The sequence below is a fragment of the Macrobrachium rosenbergii genome, chromosome 18 (genome assembly GCF_040412425.1).
Source record: "Macrobrachium rosenbergii isolate ZJJX-2024 chromosome 18, ASM4041242v1, whole genome shotgun sequence".
Lineage (NCBI taxonomy): Eukaryota > Metazoa > Arthropoda > Malacostraca > Decapoda > Palaemonidae > Macrobrachium > Macrobrachium rosenbergii.
This window is the reverse complement of record NC_089758.1, coordinates 1,332,115-1,354,194: the sequence shown is the minus strand read 5'-3', so window position 1 is coordinate 1,354,194 and position 22,080 is coordinate 1,332,115. Positions and strand designations below refer to the sequence as shown.

Sequence of the window (22,080 nt, the reverse complement as noted above, 5' to 3'; positions counted from 1 at the left end):
GACAGAAGGTCCCCTCTGTATACGTTTGCGCGTATGCATGCTAGTGCAGTATGTATGAGTATGTTGGTAAAAGCCTGTGGTTGAGGTAACGCACACCTTTCCATCCCCTCTCGTGCGCCACCTACTGGGTTGATGGCCTTTCCGGATTTTTATATTACATGACAGCTTGCAGATTTTAGTCCAACTAATTTTATGATTCAATTACTCCCTCTTGGCAATTTTCGATTGTTTCCAGATAATGTCACTTTTCAAGAGCGGTTAAAACACGGAGGAAAAATAGATTAATATAGCACACTAAGCAACTCGAAACGTAGCTGAGGTTGGTGATGGTGTAGGCTGCACGGTTGGTGGAGTGTGTTCGTGGCCACTCTCCAGTGAGGTACTGCCAGAGCTTCGCTCTTGCTAACGTCCAAGCGTGGCGAGCTAGTACGTTATGTGTTTATATATATAAATATGCATCAGTAATCGTAGTAGATCCATGTACAGTGAATCCTAAGAAATAGTATAGGGACATTTACAAGCTGAAGCAGTGTGTGCAGATCTGAACGGTCATGAATTTGTACAACATGCTAAACTATATTTCTTCTTGATCCAATGTATCACATCAATAAGCTTTATTTGTGTCAAAAGGAAAGAAGCAAGCAACTTATCAAAGCCTGTTTCATTAGTGTAAGAATAAGAAAGGGTTACGACAATAAAGAACGCACTGCATACGTTTCCAATTGTGTTACATTTAAAAGAATGGTTAATTCATGGAGAGGAAAATAGCATTTATTTTGTCCAGAGCGTACTATAGTGGTTTGTGAGTAAATTTAAATTTGGAAAGTTCTCAAGATAAACAGAAAAAAAAGAAAGCCAGTAGAATCCGTGACCGTAGCAGTGAAACTCACACGCCCTTTTTAATTAACGCGAAAAGATAACGATAACGTATTCCTAACATATCATAAGTGCCTGAATACAGCTTTGCTTTCATACTGGTAACAGCCCGGGAAAATAAGTGTTATTACTATATAACACAGATGTGAATACGCTCGAACAGCCGTAGAGAACGGGGCCTTGTCTTGTACTTTATGTTATGATTAAATATACTTATATGATGTTAAAAAAAAACTCACACATGATTAAGGACACTGAGTGAGTGTATAACTTAAAAAGCGCTTCTAAAAAACCGATAGTGGAATTTTAAAACCTTCCTTTAAACATGAAGGCAGTGGCATATTTAAATTAAATTCTTATTCCTAACAAGTTAATAAATAGATTCAAAGATTTTCTCCTAAAATGAAGATAAACTGTATAGATAATTCAATACGCTCTTTATATGTGAAGGTAATGAATGTTTAATTCGTATGAGAAACCAAACATAGGAACTTGCGAAAGTGTGGAAATTATTGCGGCATTTCTCACGTCCACAAAGGCAAAGGATCTTAGTTCCTGGTTGCTCGAAACTACAACCTTTGAGTCCTTAGAGAAGAAAAGGCCTCTAGCTTCAGGAATCTCTCCGTCACCGTTACGATGTGCTGCTCTTTCCTAGGATTTCACAGGTATAGTTTCTCTCTCTCTCTCTCTCTCTCTCTGGCTCAGATTTTGAATGAACGCTGTTGTGGTGGTGCTTTGCAAATAATGATATTTTCAATATCATTGTTGGCTCCCCCTCGTAATGACAAAGACCTTTTTTTTTGTACAACACGTATTTAAGAAGTGTTTTAGTCGTGAAATATGTGATTGCTCGGTCCTCTCACTAGGTTACCCTAACCTTATTTTATATATTCATTGAGACTCAGACTACAAATGATTAGGAATACTTTCGTATATGTATACGCAATTAGAGAAATATATAATATACACACACATATATACATGTGTATGTATGTATATATATGTATATGTATAAGTATATATATTATATATGTATATATACACACTCCCACACACACACATTGTATATATACACGTGTGTAGTATGTATGTATATATATGTATATATATATATATATATATATATATATATATATATATATATATATATATTATTATAGAGAGAGAGAGAGAGAGAGAGAGAGAGAGAGAGAGAGAGAGAGAGAGAGAGAGAGAGAGGAGAGAGAGAGCTAATTCCAGGTATAAGTGAGATAAGCCGATGAATTAAAAGAACTGATGAAATATGGACTATTGTTAAAGACCATATTGAAGAAGTAAATGAGGAGATTGTAAAATTCCATAAGGGATTCATAAGGGCTTATTCCTAGATAGTGACCCCCAATTAGTCCAGTCTTAGAAAATGACCCCCAAGAAATATCAGTCATAGATAGCGACCCACGATCCTTGTTGGGGTCACTATGTGGGGAAGATCCGTCATCAGGACAGTGGAGAGTTTTTGTAAGTATAGGAAGAAAAAAAACCTGTAAGTTTGCAGACGGTTGGAGAAGATAGTCTAGAAAAAAGTGAAAAAAATAAGGCAAGAAATAAAGCAGTGGGGAGAATTTGTGTATAAACTTTGAGGAGGATACGTTTTTTCTGCGATGAAGTACATGCAGACGAAAAAGGTTAATTGTTAATGGATCTCATTGTAACAGACGCACGATAAATGTTACCTGAAATGAATGCAGTCCATTTTCAATGTAGTAAGTATTCTGAATATTAACTGAATGCAGATGATAGGGGAGCAGCAGAGTTGAATGATATAAGATTGACTGATATAAGTTTGAGATTGTTCGTGGCAGTGATGCTGAGGACTTAACGAGGGTAAGTAAGAAGTTGAGCAAATGCAAGAACACTAGTAACAGAGATTGCAAGTGAGATAGTACAATACGGCGGTGATAGGGCGATGGAGTTGACCATGTCTGAATAACAGAAATTTATGAGATCAATAATTTGCAGTTATAGGTGTGTGATAAGATTTAGAATGAGAAAGTTAAAGCAAATGACGGAATGATAAATACGGTTAGACTATGAAGAGGTTGTGTAGATCAAATGTCGTTATGCAAACATTGTGTGAGAAGTTTGAAAGTAAAAGTAAGAAGGTGCTTGGCCTTAAGAAAAGTTTAGGATAGAACTGATGATAACAAGGAAATGTGGAGGGTGTTGAGGATAAATAGTACAGAATGCAAATTCTTGAAAGTGATTTAAAGTTCTCATGATGGAATTGAAGCTTGTACTTGAATATCGAGGCGAGAGATGAGGGTGACGGGTTCAGTGTCAAATTTGGTTCTCTGCACGGGGCTCATCGAAACTTCACAAGTTCATGTATGACTTTGTCAGTGACTTTCACTGTTTTTTCTGAAAAGTCACCACTGCTGATGGAAGTAGCTTAAAGGGTAAGCAAGAGGGTTTTATGAAGCATAGTTTTAAATATGATAAATGAAAATACACGGGAGGAAATGGACTACACTGAAAAAAGTGGATTTTAAATGGTGTTCTAGCTTTAAATTTGAATAAAGAAAGGCAAAATATGTGTGACAACGTTTTCTGGGGGAAATTTACCCCTCCATACGTCCAGGAGTTGATTCATTCTCTTGTGGTTTTAGATGGAGGTGAAGTATGTCATCACTATTTCTTGATAGATGAACTAAACTGACACATTAAGAGTAATTTTCACTAGGTCTGATGGTAAAAAAAAAAAAAAAAAAATATATATATATATATATATATATATATATATATATATATATATATATATATATATATATATATATATATATATATATATAGTCTAGAACGTTTTCAATATCCCACACAATTTTGGGGCATGCATTTGTCACTGGACGAGAGAGAGAGAGAGAGAGAGAGAGAGAGAGAGAGAGAGAGAGAGAGAGAGAGAGAGAGAGGTGGGGAGGTGGCCATCGGGAAGGTTCCTTTTCCCTATAATAACAACTGTGTATATCTCTGTCTTTCACAGAAAATCCTTGTAGCAATTTAGGAAAGAAACTAACAACTTTAAATTGTAATGACATTAAAGTGATATTCATGTGATTGATTAGTTTCTATTTTTGTGGGTGTGCATAAGTTTGTTTACTGTAGTCCTCTCCTAGCAGTTCTAATAAATAATAAGATGTTACGAGAAAGTCTTACACTGAATTTTACAGTAAAAGGCTGAGAATAATAAATAGGCGAGTTCTTTCACATTTGCTGAATGACACAGTAAATAGATATCATGATCCCTAACTACTGTAACATGAACTTATCTGGCCGGGCCAGCCCTAGGAGAGCTGTTAACCAGCTCAGTGGTCTGGTTAACTAAGATATACTTAACTTGGAAAACAAGAAGCAAAAATTATAACCTTCGAGAGATAATAGATTTGATTAGACATGGAATACTTACATCTGACTCGGGGCTGTGACTGGCAGCATTTATGCTTCATCTGAAAATAAATAAAATTTCACTATAAGATATCCATTTCTTATATGATACAGTTTCTTAGATAGTGAGTTACTGTGAAACTGCCCCCCTTTGGTGTAGCCTCAGTTCTCTCTTTGTTTTAGCCATGTGGCTCTGTCACTCAATATTTCGAGGTAAACTGTTTGTCTTGTGAAATTCAAAATCTTTCACTAGACTTGATGCTTTTGGAAGTGTTAGGTTAGCTTTTAAGTTTTCCACGTTTTATGGGGTTCTTTTTTGCACTAGCTGGAGAACTGGTACTGTTACTTTATTAGGTAAATGTGGTTGTGTCCATTTCTGTAGCTCCCATGTTATCTCAGATTTTGAACTCTGTTGGAAAACCTTCTGAGTGCTGTTCTGCAAAGAATCATCTGTTCCCTACTTTACTGTTCGTCTTTTACAATGGATACTTGTGATGCTCTTCTTTCAAATTCTGGTGTCATACATAAATCCCTAGATTCTGGTCAAGAATTACGAATGACTATCACTTAGTACTGCTTTTGAATTTCAAGCTTAGACAGACGGAACTTGGTGGGACATTTCTTAGTATTATTATTATTTAAATTTATCTAGCAGTAGTTGTTGTTCTGTACTATTTCAGCCAGGGGAATATAATCTATAGTGTCTGTCAATGCTGTGTTCTTGCCTCATTACTTATTAAATTATACATATAGCCTATACTACACACACACACACATATATATATACAGGGTGCGGCATAAGTAACGCCCTTTTTAATTTTATATCTTATAATGTATATTTTCTTTATTATTTTCTTTACTTAATTTGCTAAATCTTCATTTTTCAGATATTTTATACAACCATTAGATTAACAAAGGAACAGAGAGTAAAAGCAATACAATTGTACTATCAAAACAATAAAAATGGTACTGAAACCGCAAGATTGTTATCAGCTGAATTTAACATCCCAAGGGTGCAAACCCGAAATATCACAAGCTTGATTAGAAAATCTGAATCCACAGGAAGTGTAAGTGATGCTCAAAGAGCGGGTAGGCCAGTTGTTGCAACAAGCTTAGAAATGTCCAATGAACTACAAGAATCGTTGCTGCGTTCTCCTCAAAAAATCCAGTAGGCGTCTTTCTGCAGAGTTAGCAATTAGTATTTGTATTGAACATTATTAAACCGAATAAGCATTATATTAATTTTGTTAATATATTATATTAATCTATTGACCTGTGGCAATACATTCACGTTCGAAAAAATAAAGGATAATCAAAAAGGCTTTAATTTTGTTCCACTTAAACAAAGGGCGTTACTTATGCTGCACTTGTATATATATATATATATATATATATATATATATATATATATATATATATATATATATATATATATATATATATATATATATATATATATATATATATATATATATATATATATATATATATATATATATATATATATATATATACATACACGTGTGTGTAGTCTTTATCCCTGTTGTGTTTAAGCGTGACGTATCACCATCGTGGCCGTGCTCTTAATATCTCTTCAAACTATTTTATATAAAAATAATTCGATATCCAACTCGGAAGTTACCTAGCTATCGTCGTTTGAAATCGTCCTCGACAAAGCAGAGGAAAGCCGAACCAGAGGCCTAATTTTTGTTAAGCTGCCAAGTCAGTCATGTCATCCTAAAGTTCTTTAGCCCAGACTGAAGAGTTAGAGGAATTTATTTCTGGTGATAGAAATTCATTTCTCGCTATAATGTGGTCCGGATTCCACAATAAGCTGTAGGTCCCGTTGCTAAGTAACCAATTGGTTCTTAGCCACATAAAAATAAGTCTAATCCTTCGGGCCAGCCCTAGGAGAGCTGTTAATCAGCTCAGTGGTCTGCTAAAACTAAGGTATACTTAACTTATTTTTAGCCCAGACCCTATCCCGGCCACTTCATCATTCCCTTTTATACCAAGAAACAGGAAGGAGCCTCTTGAGACGGAACTACACTGTCAGGAAAGGCTGTGCAAGAAACATAAACAAACTTATGTTGTTTTACACTTTATGTAATTTTTTTTATCCTTTTTAGATTATTTTCAAAATATTCTGTATTAAAAAAATATGGTTTCTTTTGTCTGTAATTTTGAAAATGCTCATCGACTCCAATCGTGTAGTTTTGGAATTACCATTCCAAATTTTTCCAGATCCAAAGTAAGTTCTTTTCAACCACAGTACTATGACTGTTTGTCATAGAGAGAGGAATTTCGTTTATTCCTTGGTCGTAACTTTTGTCTACCTATATCTATATAGGTAGACTTTCTTACAGTTCTTTTTGTCTCTTGAATTACTGTTTAGTCGGCTTTGCAAGTTATGCTATTTGCTCCATCTAAAGAACTTTCAATGTGAACTGCAGCAATTCGCACAAAAATCATTTATGAATTTGGAGACTACTATGAGATTCAGGTTTTTTCGCAGTAACTTTTTATCTATGCATTTCATAAATATAACGCTTATTCAGAATACACATTATATCTACATATAAATTTTGACTGTATTCTGCATTACGTAGGTTGAATAAATTTGGTACTTATAATGTAAAAGTGACTTTTTTTGAAGACGGGTCAACTTACTCAGAGAAAAGGTTTCGAACGCACTCGTTACGTAACTTATGACAACATTTCTTCCCTCTTTCTCGATGGATGATTGGCTATACGTAACGAAGGCTAGACCTCTGGCAACAATGACATAAAAATTTAAATAGAAGCAAAGCAGTACACCTTTATGAACTCTGAAACCTCTCCACTGATAACTGTCATAATGAACAAACCAACAAAATATGTTAATAAATACAAAAACACTTCGATTATTAGTCTAACTCCCAAAATAAGTTTCCTAAGAAATTACAGTCTACTTTATAGGTCACAATCAGATTGACAAGCTGTAGGGAATAGTTGGTAATTTTCAAAAACATAGTAGACACGCTTGATTTGATAACTGCTATATCCAAAGTCAAGCAATTTTTATTTATTGGCTATCTACCTATTTACTGAAAAAAAAATAGCCGGTACCGTATTTTGGCTTTAAACCTTCACCAATAATTATCGTCAGAATGATGACTTCATGAGGCTCCACCACTTTGGCCTCGTTATAATTCAGGATAACACTGAAGGCTATCATGGGCATTGTTGGATTAGAAAATTTAACTTCTGGCTATAAAAACTCATTTCTCGAATAGTTGTAAGAAGTGCTAAATGATCCTCAAGGACCCCAGCAGTTGGCCTAAACGTTTAATTCATGTATATTACTGCTATTACTACTGTTGCGGCACTACTGCTACAGTAGTATTACTACGCTAGCACAGATACCCCACCCACGTCTATGTATCGTTCCGCCATTCATAAAGTCTTTGTCATATTTTTTCACTGTGCAATAAGCCATGGTTTCCTCAGAAATTAAGTTTAACATTAGATGATAGGTTATTTCATTAAGCTAACAAATTATGGCAACTGGGTATGTTATTGCCGATGTTGAAGCTAAAGATAAAGTATGGTATCATTCCTTCATTGCATTATCATCTTTACTATTTGTTTTGTTACATATTGTAATTATTTTAAAGGATAAATGAATTATGTTCACTTTACTTCTATAAATTCCCATTAGATGTACAAATAAAACTCCTAAGACTATTCATGATTTATTTACAAAATGCAGTCATCATCACTCTCGAGGAAAAGGTCATCTTCCCCGTCCTCATCGTCACTAGCCAAGCTAATGATGACTGGTTCTACTGTCTCTCGGATATTGTCCGACTCCCAATACTCCTCCTCGAAATGACGGGATTGTCGAACTGCTCCTGGCCACACTTCCGCGATAACAGAAAGCCTGGCTTCCTCCAACCTGTCCAGCAGGTCGAATCGAGTAAATCGACGGAGGGAGGAACGTACGTGTCTCTTCATGACCCCCACACCTGTTCAATTGCATTGAGCTCGGGGTGAGCGGGGGGCAAACGCACAACCTCATGGCCCCATTCACGGATGGTGTTGTCAATCTCATACCTTCGCTCCGGCCGATTCTTTTGGCAAATAAGCAGCAGCTCCGAGCGTGTGGCAGAAGGCCGGAACGATATCCTGCTCTGTTCTAGCCACCTGATGAGAGAACATAATAGAACATTAATACCTAAATTGTTACATGTAGTACAAGCAATAAAGTGCAATTTGATAAAGTTCCCATTAAAATAGGTTAATTGACTCTTCGAACAATTTATAAATATATATATATATATATATATATATATATATATATATATATATATATATATATATATATATATATATATATATATATATATATATATATATATATATATATTGGAAGGGAAGTCATTATAATTACCTGACGAGATCTTCCTTTTTGGTTGCTGATGTGGAGCATCGACTCCTCGATCAGTGTGCTATGATATGGTGCATTATCAAGCACAAGTACAGATGGCTCGGGAAGGGATGGCAGAAGTTGCGTCGTTAGCCACTGTTTGAACAACTTTGCATTCATCTCGCCATGGTAGTCTTCCTGATTGGTCTTGGCCAGGTAGCACAGGTGTGAACCATCTATAAAGCCCTCATTCGTGCCAGCTGCCACCACCACAAAACGCTCACCTTCTCCAGGAGGAACCTGACGACTGTAAGTGGGGCTGGTGACATCCTGCGTAGTGTCTGCCCATTCCCTGTTGTGGGCCATCCTTGTCGTAAACCAGGTTTCATCTACGTAAACGACCACTCTCCCCTCCTCCCGCTGGAGTCGTAGATCACGGAGAGCAATTATCCGGCGGCATACAGTTTCCAGAGATTCCTTCCTTACATACATACATCTTACGTTAGGAAGTTTTCTACTTGAATCCCATAGAATGCAAGAGTCGAAGTACTGAAGCCCATGATGTCATTTCCGGAATAATGCCAGCTGTTTTGAGGTCATTTGTCAAGGAACCAACAGTAAAATGCTCCTTCTCGGCAAATTTTCTGTGGATACAGCGGCGAATGGCACCAATCGTAAAGTTATCAAAGACAGCGGCGCTTGTGATCCTGACGATGGTGAAGGAACAGAACTGGAGGCACAGTTGACGGTGACCCTCACTGCACGTGCAGTCATGCCCAAAACATATCCAACACGGTCGTACGGCCTAAAGAAGAAGAAAAAAAATTTTATTGGATGATCCGTTGGTCTGCTGGAGATTTTAGCACATATAAGCTTGTATTTACTTTGGTTAAAAATATTATTTTAACAAAAATAGTTATATAAAGACTGTTTACATACAATCTCTCTCTTTCTCTCTCTCTTGGTGGCATAGTGAATAGTTAATGGAAATGTTCAAAATCCTGAATGACATTACAAGTATTATAATCACGTTACGCTAAATACAAATCCGACCATAAACATTGGATTTAAACTAGAAACTGAATAATTACCTATTCAGGCTATAGTAAGCATGGCCCACGGGCTTTCTCTTGACTGTATAAAGTTGCAAGTCGTAAGACAAATGCAGTTTTGCAAACACGGGGACAATTCCAAATCCTGTTAGCCATTCTTGACTGCTATGGGTTTCAGAGCCGATGGAACAAGGTGAATGAGTTTCTGTCTGGTGGATGGGCGGGGCAACATTTCGTCAAACGGTGTTTACCTTGCTTACGTAATGAATGTTTTTCGACTCTTGACTCGTAATCGTTGGCCATGGCGTCGGCTAGATCATTTTTACTCTATAAAAATTAAAACTATCGGGTTTAGGTTGATAATGCTGACAAAATTTGTGTGTGGTTGTAAAATATACATATGTCACCTTTCAGCTACATCCGATGCTTTGATAAGGAGCAGTCCAAAAAACCGTGTTACAGAGGCCCTGAATCTCATAGTAGGTGGCTTCCCTTCTTCAGAAAGGACGATTACAGTCTGCTTAAACAGCTGTATTTGAACACTGAGCTGGTCATCATTAAACCTGACCAGGGAAATAGTATAGTTATTCGTAATGAAAATGGCAATGTTTCAAAATGAATGCTATTTTATCTGACGGGTAAAAATCTGAACCCACGGAGTCTCTCACCTTGCAGCCCATTTTTCAAATGGGGGATATTATCAATAGATTTTTAAAAGCACTTCAAGAGAAAAATTTAATTAATGAACCTGCGTATTCTGTTCGTTTTACATTTGGTTCTATTAACAGAGCATCATAAGTTCGTAAGGTAGGTTAATATTGCTCCAAAGTTTATTCTGGCCTCGCACAATACGGCCGATTACAAAATAGCTACGCATTTAGTTCCGTTTAGAATACGAGTTTTAAATTGTTTTAGATAAGAGCTTTTTGTGAACTTGGTTTTATCTAGCAAGGTTTTGATAGAGAGGATTTACAAAGCTTTTTAACCTGGTTGTGCTGGACACAAGTCTCAGAATAGGCCATACCCGTCTGACACATGGGCACTTAATGAGAAGCCCACGTGGCCCGGCTCCCGAGTGCTCAGAGTGCACGGTGATAATAACGGTCAGACATGTGTTATGTAAGTGTCCAAAGTATGACCAACAGCGACTGTCAACTTTTGGAAATATATAAATAGAGGAAATTTTGTCAGAATCTTTTACACTTTCAGTCGTTCCGATTTTGAAGTTCATGAGGAACTGTAATTTAATTAATAAAATAAAAAATTAAGTAAATAATAAAAGCACGAAAACCCTTTTAGCATTTGTCGAATTTAAAAAAATTTTTAAATATTACTTATGTTCAGAATTTTAATATACCTTTTTAGTGTGTATGCAAGGAAGCCTGAGTAAATGTATTTATTGTAAGTATATGTTTCAGTATGAGAGCATGTGCCTATATACAGTTTTTAATTTCATTTTAATTCGTTCATCTTCATACTGAATGATCTATTGGGTCCCAGTGCCTGGCCTCAGGCCTGGACCTGGTACTTTAATCTAATCCTTCAGGCCAGCCCTATGAGAGCTGAAGGTCAGCTCAGTAGTCTGGTTAAACTACTTTAATAAAAATAATATTCAATGGAAACGATTACAAACTGACCGACAGGGTTGCCATCGCTTCCTGTTGTAGCGAATACTTTTATGTCCCATTTGGAGGGATCAGTGTCCGCTAACGTCTCATCTTGTTTACAACAAAGGTTAAGTGGACGATACTTTCATTCTTTTTCAAAACAGTGTTGCTGCTGAGCAGCTTTTAATTTGCCAATAATCGCCACCCTCATCAATTTAATTATCGAGCGCGAAAACACCAGGTGTTTAAGATGTTGCAATAACTAGGTCTGACTAGTTTTAATCTTCATTCCCGTAACCGCAAAGAAACATGCAAAGGTCTTGGCTCTAATTTTTACAGTTACTCTCTTTTTTAATTTTAAACTTCAAGACATTACGCTATTGTTTTATTGCATACAGCCTTTTCTTTCTCCTGAATGTATTCATTTTAACATATTTTAGAAAGTAAATTTTACGAAGATTAAAAAGTAAGTTTTACGAAAATTGCCATCCAAAGCCTTTGCTTACCAAATGCTTCGGGAAACTTATAACTGATAAGTTTCAACCCGCAGTTCCGATTCCTGGTGTACCTATACTCAACTTTCGTGCCTCTGTACCTTATACAGATGATGACGAGTTATCAGGTTATTTCAAACAATTTTGTTCTCTCAATCCCGAGTTGTTTTTAGGAATCCAAGAACTGTTGGCTCCTTTTTGCAAGACTGAAGAAAATTATACCTTAGTTTAACCAAGGAGTTTTAAGCTGTAGGTCCCGTTGCTAGGTAATCAATTGGTTCTTAGCCACGTAAAATAAGTCTAATCCTTCGGGCCAGCTGTTAATCAGCTCAGTGGTCTGGTTAAACTAAGGTATACTTAACTTAGTAACACCATTTCAAATCAGAACCATCGTGTAAGTCCTCTACGTCAGTCATTACTCTCCACGTTAAGTCATTACGCTCGTCTGTTATTCCTACTGATCTCTGATCTTGACTAGAGGGAAGATTCTGTCGACAGATGACGTTATAAATCGTTGGCTTTAGCAAAAAACTTCTCATTGTACAGTGCTTTTCCAAGGACGCCTATGACTACATACATACATATACAGTTTTTACCAAGAGCCACAAAAATATTTATTTTTTTAACCAGGTCCCCTGGTCAGTGAATCAATTGCCAGACTAGAAAAAAATGTTAACAAACACCAGACTTTAGGGAATAAACACTCAAAAGAGGATGACAAAAACCAAAAACTAAAACTTGACAATTATCTGTTAACACTTAAACACTTGCAACAACGAAAAATTTCCCAGAAAACCTACTTGAGGAACTAGGAAAAACAATCAAGCATATACAATGCCCGCACGCATACCACAATCTCCTACCTAACTTTTACACCGAGGAGTGAGAGGGAATGTCACGGTAGTAGAATGAAGGCAACACTTACCTACTTTTACAAGATAGGTGGAGACTCTGATAAGAAAACCTTAATTTAATTATATTATCTTGTTTCTTTTACACAAAAATAGTAATACAAAAATTGTTAATAGTACACCTGAATTTGTATACACAAAAACAATTCACCCTCAGAATACGGTGAAAAATACACTAAATCTGATCTTAGCTGAGAAAATGCTGTCCTTACCAACGCTTTGACGGGAGACGCCACTTGGCAATAAAGGTAACGAAAATATGGGCAAAATGGAATGCTCACCCTTTTCTGACCTCAGAAGGCCTCCTGATGATTCCCGGAGGTTACAGCAGAGCACTCGAAATGCAAGGGATGGATCTACTCATATTGCGCAAAGGTAAAACCCACAGCCAAGTTCACACAGGCGGACACAGGGCAGACTTTCACCACCAACAGTAGGATATGCAGCAGAAAGCGAGCGTATTATGTCTTGGCCTTGACCAGGATGCAGTGTTGAAGACAACAACGACGGATAGAGTGCAAAGCAAATACGGGGTGCTGAACCTCCCTTCGGGGAACCTTAATAATTCATCTTCGCCTGATGAACAGGTCCCCCCCCCCCCTCCACACATAAAGTAAAGGATATGAGAAAAGCTTCGTAATACCATGAGGCAAAGGCAGGAAATTACAGAAAACAATATTCCGCTCGTTGAAATATAAAAAAAAAGAGAGGAAGAAGCGGAGAATTCATACAAAACTTGAAGGGGGGGGGGGAGCGAAACGAACCAACGATCAATTTCTCGCGACTTCTGCAAAAATGAAAATTTAACTTACGTTATAAGAGAAACCAAATAAATAATTCAAGAAGTTATTAATATATATACATATATATGCATATACGTACATGCATACATACACAAAATCACATGCACGCACACACCCACACACACATATATATATATATGTGTGTGTGTTTGTGTGTTTTGTGTGTTTGTATGTATGTGTGTAAGTCAAATAATTTAATAAGAGCTAAAATACACCCGTCTTGACATTTACAATGAGATGGGAGTTTTCTGGGTTAAATGCCTATGAAACCAAATGGTCATATTCACCAGATCAATTGAATGAGATGTGTGAGAGAGTTTATCCCTTGACCTGGATTTGCAGCTCGTAGAGGGAAAGGGGGGGCCAATTTTAGGGGGTCCATTTTTCATTTCATTCTCTGCTTGAACTTTCAGTGATTACGGTGGAAAGCGTCTCCAATGAGTAGGTTCTACATTACAGCTAAAAAGCAAAAACTGCTTAATACATACGCGACTTAAGATTTATACATTTCCACTCCAATGAAAGTATCTTACTTCGAAAGATATATGGATGCATGAGCTAAAATATGTTAGTTTTACTTCCCTCGAACATAGTTATTAAATGCTGAACAGATTCTTCTCAGCGAGGAAAAGGCCGGGTTGTTCATTTCATTCTTTATTTAGTTTTTAAAGTACTTTGGTGCAATCTTGTCCAAAGGAATAGGAAACTGAGAGGTCGGAACTCATTTCACATGCATATTGCATTTCCATAGACCTGAAGAATGTGGCCAGGATATATATATATATATATATATATATATATATATATATATATATATATATATATATATATATATATATATATATATATATATATATATATATACATATATATATACAGTATATATATGTATATATATATATATATATATATATATATATATATATATATATATATATATATATATATATATATATATATATATATATATACTATATGATCACAATCTCCACCACAATCAAAAAAATCACAGCACTCTCTGAGGGGGTAGAAGGGGTATGGATAAAGTTAGGTGAAAGCTGACAAACAACTTCCAATCACATTACTTAGTCTGTGGACAAGACGTGAGGTTTTGTAGAGCCAGGTTTTTTTGCAGCAGTGAGTCAGCCGAGGCGTTGTCATTCAAGGTTCCCCACCATAGACCCTAGTGTGTAAAGATTGCAGTTTGTGGCGCTCTTCTCTAGTATTTGTTATCTTGACAGTGCCATGGAGCTCCATTGTTAACTCCTGTACATGTTTAGTGAATTATATATACTGTTTAGTGGACACCCTAAGTTTACCTCCAATCTTTAATTTATCGGTAAATTTTGAGTATTTTTCACTTACAACTTTTCTGTTCACTGGAGCGCAGCCACCCTCAGTCAGGTGTAGTTATCAAAGGTCCTATTTAGAGCCATCTTTTTATCCTCACGGCAGCGAACGTCACAATAAAAGATGGCTCTAAATAGGACCTTTGATAACTACACCTGACTGAGGGTGGCTGCGCTCAGTGAACAGAAAAGTTGTATGAAAAATACTCAAAATTTACCGATAAATTAAAGATTGGAGGTAAACTTAGGATGTCCACTAAACAGTATATATAATTCACTAAACATGTACAGGAGTTAACAATGGAGCTCCGTGGCACTGTCAAGATCACAAATACTAGAGAAGAGCGCCACAAACTGCAATCTTTACACACTAGGGTCTATGGTGGGGAACCTTGAATGACAACGCCTCGGCTGACTCACTGCTGCAGAAACCTGGCTCTACAAAACCTCACGTCTTGTCCACAGACTAAGTAATGTGATTGGAAGTTGTTTGTCAGCTTCACCTAACTTTATCCATACCCCTTTTACTCCCCCTCAGAGAGTGCTGTGATTTTGATTGTGGTGGAGATTGTGATCAATAGTGATATAATTTAATGCCTATTTGTGTACCTGTGTTTTAACAGTAATGGTTATATAATCAGTTCTTTGATATTTTGCCTACGTAATTCGTTGTCATTTTTACTCGAGTCCATTCATATGTTTTCAACATTCCAGCTCTTGTAGATCCGTGGTTTTGAGTACCAGTTGTGTGTTATCAACTGTAGAGTAACTGTGCCACTCTCCTGCATATCAAGGTGCCACACCCGGTCAAGATATCCAGCCTATCAGTGGTGCCATGTACTTGCTTAACGTATCCTTTCCTAAACATTCTTCGGATCTTCCCTTATAACATATTGCATGTTAGCCTACGAAAGACCTAGTGCTTAATAGGGCATGTCGTTAATCCAGCAAGGTACCTAGAAAGGTTGAATGGCAGCCAGATAAAGGTTTGTGAGGAAGAGGTGGCAATGGGATGACAATTAGATGGGAGAGTCAAGGGTTAGTAGGCAGAGAAGCCACTGTGGGTCAGGTCAAAACGTTGATCCTTGATGGCAGCGCAGGTAGTTGGAAAGAAGGGGAAACTCAGAAAATGCGAAGGGACACGATTGGCTAGGGAATTGAAAACATTAGTAACAATGGAAGGTACAACAGTATAGATAGCTTTCGGGAACTTATTCGGTTCCCCTTTTCAATCTCATGTGTTGATGTAGTCCTTTTATGTTTACTTGGTTGGAGTGCTGCATCAAAGCATCAGATTGAAAAGGGGAACTGAACAAGTTCCCGAAAGCTATCTATACCGATTTATCTTTCAATATATGGAGACCTTCATCAGGAGATGGGGAGTCAAGGTCCATCTAATGTCAACCCACTACCACGAGTCCCACAGCAGGGCTGAAGCAGCTGTCAAATCGGCTAAGAGGCTACTCCAAGAAAACACGTCAAATGGCGGCGCCCTCGAGTCAGGTAAGAAGACCCTGGCGATACTCCTGTCTCTCAACACGCCTCTCAGGAAGATCAACAAGTCGCCATCTCAGCTTGCAATGGGTCACCAGCTGCATGACAGGGTACCTACAGCTAAAAGACACCTGTTGGTAAACAGGTACTGGAGACAGATGATACGTGAAAGAGAACTACAAGTGCCAAATCTCAGGAGGCTATGTGCACCCTTGACACCACCAGGAGACTGCCACCCATCAAACCAGATACCCATGTATGCATACAGAACAAGCTATTAAACAGTGGGACAGAACGGGTACAATACCAGAACCAGGCCCCACCTTCAATATGGTAGGCCCTCTTATGGGAACAGACGGCACTTGAGAATCATCGCTCTGCCCCCTAGCACACCTGTGCCCCAGCCTGGCACCTCCACGAGCCCTACGCCCTTAGAGCCTGTCACACACTCCCATCAGGAGCCCAGTGTCATTAGTAGGCCTAGAAGAGCTGCTGGTAGACCCAACTGGCTCAAAGACTTCATGTGATGCTAATATTAATCAATGTTTCCAAGTATTATATACAATTGTGTCAATAAAGAATCTTATTTTCTGTTAGTTGTACCCAATGTGTCAAGAGTGAATCTTATTTTCTTTTTTATATATATTAACGTGTATTTGACTTTAATGCCATTGAACATTATACTCAGTGTATGTAACTGTATGCTGTGATGTTGAAAAGTTCATTAATTTTTCTTTTTTCTCTAAGTACTCGTATAGTGAGACATTTGCCCCTTTAATTGTTACCGTGTAAAATCTTGGGAGGGGGATGTACAGTATGATATGTTTTGATAATGTGCTGCTGACTGAAAAGGGACTGCAATCGCAGTTGTGAGTCAGTCGGTTCTCTGGTCTCTTACAATAAACCTCATTGTAGGATGTCGTTTCATTGCTAACCCAACAGTTTTCATACTTACTTTTTGTTATACTGCAGATTGAGACTTTTTTTTCTTTTCACAACTAGAGTATGGATGGAATTGCTCTATGATCACTCCTCAGATTAACTGACACACAGATGTTAAGTAAAATGAGGATCACTTCAAATGATCATTATAAAAAAAACATAGTAAGAAAAAACAGAAATGATAGCATAACACATTAGTCACGTCAAAGGCAGTATCATGACTAATAAAAGGATACCCAGAGATAATAGTAAAAGAAATAAAAAAAGTAAGAGTAAAAATGACAATACAGGTTATACCCTGAAAGAGAAATACTGTGAGGTATTTCACATCTGAAACCTAGTCAGATTTTATATAGAGGAACGCTTCGTTATATGTCTTAAGGAGGAACAGTATAATCAAGGAATGAGTCTTTACATAAAACTTACAAGTTCACACTTTCACTCTAAGGAGCACAATTAAGAATAAACTGTAATAGCACATTTATGTGGGGTGAGGCCCAGAGCATGGTCAAGAATTTCTCAATGATAACTCAGTTTCCTGGCTCTTGCCTGCTGTTCTGGGCCTAATACACAGTCAAAAAGACTCCAGCTCTGAACTAGCACTACAGGTGGTGGCTACACAAACGAGTTCAATTTTTAAAAGTTTTACTACAAAAAATATACTATAACAGAAAAACACCCAAGCTATTGAACTTACGTTACTACAGCTAACCGCAAATTTACAACAATGTTACGTTAATGCAAGATTTAGCTGGGTTCATAACTAAAATGCACTGACAATGAACAAAGAAAGAATTTCTGGAACATGTGGGAACTGGCAATCAAGATTCAAAAAGGTTACCTCATTTCTGCTACAGAACATTAAAATCGTAACTCGATCGAGCCTACAATTGTAGTGCTGCTACCTGACATGATACACATCAACTCAAAGCAAAGATTGGTGTCGATCAAGTTGGATTAAACAACGGTACAATTACTTAAAGTTTCAAGAACAATCCGGCAAGTGTCTGACTGGCAAATCAGCACACACACCTGAAAAAGAGGGCAAGATTTGACACGTGCAGCAGCTGATGGCTGTTCAGTCTCAGGCTTTGAGGATTTTGACGATGGTGTCATAATTACGTCACTCAAAGTACGAATGTGAAAGTCTAAAGCATCATACAACTCGGTTACTGAATAATCTGACTTATGCAAAAAGTTGACAACTTCCAGACAGACTCCCCCTGCAACAAGTTTCTTGTTCACTAAGCTAGGTACTATCCCTTGCCTGCCTAACATGGGACTAAGTTTGCCAATTTGCTCCAAGACAATAGCAAGTTCAATTTGGAACTTCTTGAGGCTTTCATGCTCAAAGGTACGGATAGGCAAACCCCCCAAGGCGATTGAATAACAGAGTTAATGTCTGTTGTGAATTACCATATAATTTGTTTAATAAACGGATCGCTACTTCATAGTTCTCCGCTGTGACCCTCAATGACTTCATCAATCTAAGTCAGCCGGAAATCTGTGCATATATTTTAGAGTTCTGTTTTCCCTTTGTTTCCTCAGATGTACTGAATTACATGTCAAATAGAAGGAGGGGAATTTGACTTATCATGACTTCGGTCATGCTGACTTATTTTAACTCTTATGTTGTTGAGACTCATTTAGTGGAAGTTGATAACACCATGATATCTTACTTGGTTATTTTGAAGGTACCAATCTGGGACATAGATATTCCCATTTCATTTTTATTTCATTTCAAACCACTTGCCATGTTAGATTACTGAATAAATTATATTTTATTCGTAGACATGTTTTTGTTGAAACTCCTTAGTTCAGTTAGTAACTTGGATGACAAGAGAGAGAGAGAGAGAGAGAAGAGAGAGAGAGAGAGAGAGAGAATGTGCTGACCCAGTAATGGCCATTGTTACCGGACAATCTTTGAGATATAAAATGATATGACATTGTTCTAAAAACAGGTGTGGAAGGAGGTTATGACCCTATCTGACCTTGTATAATAGGGCATGGTAGTTGGCGGCTGTTGACCTTTTTTTGACTTTTGACGTGCCTCTGGAGGGACTGGTGACAAGAAAATTTGGTTTTTATAGGACCTGATAGGGCGTCTTGAGAATCGTTGTGATGTCGGGGTTGGTAAGAGTGGTGATTTGATGACCTAGGATTTTTGGTTCGGCTGGGAGAAGAGGTGTGATTCATCGTCCGTTGCTAATGGTCTTGTGTGATAAGTAGGTGTGTTTATGGGTTGAAAGACGTGTGTGGTGTGTGTATTTCTCTCAGGTTAGGAATTGTTTCTGGATTCTTTTGCAGTGCAGGTGGTGGACGAAGAAGGGGGGGATATCATTACATAAGTGTTCTCTTTTCAGTTGGTTGTAATAAGGGCTTAGTGGGGAATAAGCCAGATTATGGGTGAGTTGTGTTTTCTGATGGCGTTGCACTTATCTCGGGCATTGTTGCTAGTGATGTACCAGTGATGTAGAAGCTAGGAGGAGATTTCCTGCTTCCTCCCATTCTCTATACAGCCTGTTTTCTATGTATGTGGGGGGTAGACTGGAGTAGTCTGAGTGGGCGCAACTTGTACTTTTTTCTGCGATCGGCAGTTCGCATTGGTGATTAGGAACTAATTGGGGATTACGGAATACTTTGTTTTAATAGTTTAATTATTTTTGAGGAACTTGGGTTATTGTGCTGATAATTGCTTGACAGTTGTGTTATTGGGGATGAATGTTTCTTGCGCTATTGGGTAAACATTTCTTAGATTTTAAACTTTTTTTTTGGTTACATACATGCGTGTTTTATTTTGGTTACTTATGTGCGCGTGTGTAAGGGGGTGTTGTAACTGGGGCCAGAGCTGGGGATGTGAGCTTACTCTGCTATTTTCACCTTGGCAACCGAGGTTGAAGCGGATGTGTCTCAGAGGTTTTGCACTCAGCGATTTTTCTGTTTGGTCTTGCAAGGTGAGGTGCTGTTGGGTGTAGGGGGCCAAACTTCTGGTTTCATAGGGGAAGGGAACAAATGTTTTCTCTTCTCTGTCTGTCTTATCCCTCTTCCGTTTGCTCAAGTCCCGATTTCTTGACTTGAGGGTAGAGTTGCTTGTTCTTTCGTGGAGGGTCAACTATGTTTTTTTTGTTCGTCCTTGAAGACTTGATGTTCATCTTGATCTACTTTGCAGTCAGCTGTGTGAGTGGCCCATCTATGTGTTTTTTCCCTGTCGGGTTATGAATTAATTGCGGGTTTAAATAGTACTCCCTTTTGATTTTTGGGGGTTAATTGTTGGAATAAAGGGATGTTAATATTGTGAGGATCTTCCTATGTGGGATTTTTGGAGAGAATCCTTTTTTTTTTTTTTTGAGGAGCGCATTTCCTTCCTCATGATTTGGGAAAATGGCTGGAGGGGGCAATGATCAGACTTTGCTTCATAGAATCACAACGGTCCCATCAGGAGTTCGTCCATGCCAAGGGTTCGTGGACGGGGTTCTTTCTCAACCAGTGCAGTTTTTTATTGAGAGTGTTAACAATTTTCTAAATGCTAAGGGGATTAAAGATGACATAGTGACACTCAGGGAAGCTAAGGCTATTTTAGATTTTAATAAAGGTGATTTAGGCGATCATTGTTGCAGCCATCAATTCGCCAGGTGCAAGGCTTGGTCGGCTCTCCAGGAATTTCCTAGAACAGCCGTTGGTGCTGTGGGGTGCGGAGATTCGGTTCGCAGTTTAAGGGGTTTTGTTAAAGCCCGGAATCTGAAGGGCCAAAAGTCAATGGTTGAGTTGAGTTCTCAGATGCACAGCTTTGTTGTTTTAATTGTAGTATGCACGTACACACTGAGAGGTTTTGCCGAGTCAATTATTGTGGCAGTTGTAAGTTTTGATCACCCTTGGCAGTCTTGTCCATCTCTTAATTGGGATAATGTTAGACTTGCATTTCAGTTTTGGTAACTTAGGTAAGAAAGCTCCTCAAGGGGGTTTTTCAGGGGGATCTAGTGATGGGCAAAAATTTTTGGGAGGCCAGTTACTTAAAGGGGAAAAGGTGATGAGTGTTTCTTGTGATATAGGACTTCCAACTGAGCCCTTAGAGCCGAAGCCAATTGTGAAAGGGTTTGTGCATGGTGTCGATGTCTCGGTATTTACTGATACTGGTGTGTCTGTTAATCTGATGAATTATGATTTATATCAATCGATGTTTTCCGATCGCTGTTGCCTACTAAAGAGACGTATGTGATGTTCAAGCAAATAGGTTGAGTGTTTTTGGGTTGTACAGACATTTGTTTGGCCTTGAGAAGTAAAGTTTTTATAGAGCCTCTTTTGGTTTTATGAGGGGCTGCTTTGGGGAATACATTGTTATTGGGTCATCCAGCATGCCAGCAAAACAGAATCTCGCTTCATATGGGGGTAGGCTGTATAACTGTTGGGGTACCTGGGGTCTTTGTCCCTTATGAGTATACTGATGAGATTAAAGGGGATCATGATAAAAATCGGGTGTTGATAACGATTTACGGGGTGATACTGAATATGTTTCTGAGGGGAAGAAGTGTTATAAAGGTATTTTATCAGAAGTAGTGGTTTTGGGCCCAGGTGTGGTTACTCTGGTAAAAGTCCGAGTGAAAGATGTGAAAATACCCAGACAGGTGTGTGAGTGAGGGTAACGAGAAGCTCAAGGGTGTACTGAGTACAGTTTCCATAAGCAATGTGTCTGATGCAGGGGTTACTTGGGTGGAATTACTAAACTGTAA

The 22,080-nt window shown here is 37.9% G+C and overlaps 1 protein-coding gene across 1 annotated transcript in view; it reads left to right on the top strand.

Annotated features, from left to right (window-relative positions):
- Positions 1 to 354: 354 nt before the first annotated feature.
- LOC136848013 (uncharacterized) overlaps positions 355 to 22,080 on the top strand; it is a 98,703-nt gene continuing 76,977 nt past the window's right edge. The window contains exon 1 of the mRNA XM_067120038.1: positions 355 to 1,541. The gene's annotated coding sequence lies outside the window, so the exon portion shown is untranslated. The remainder of the gene's footprint in view (positions 1,542 to 22,080) is intronic.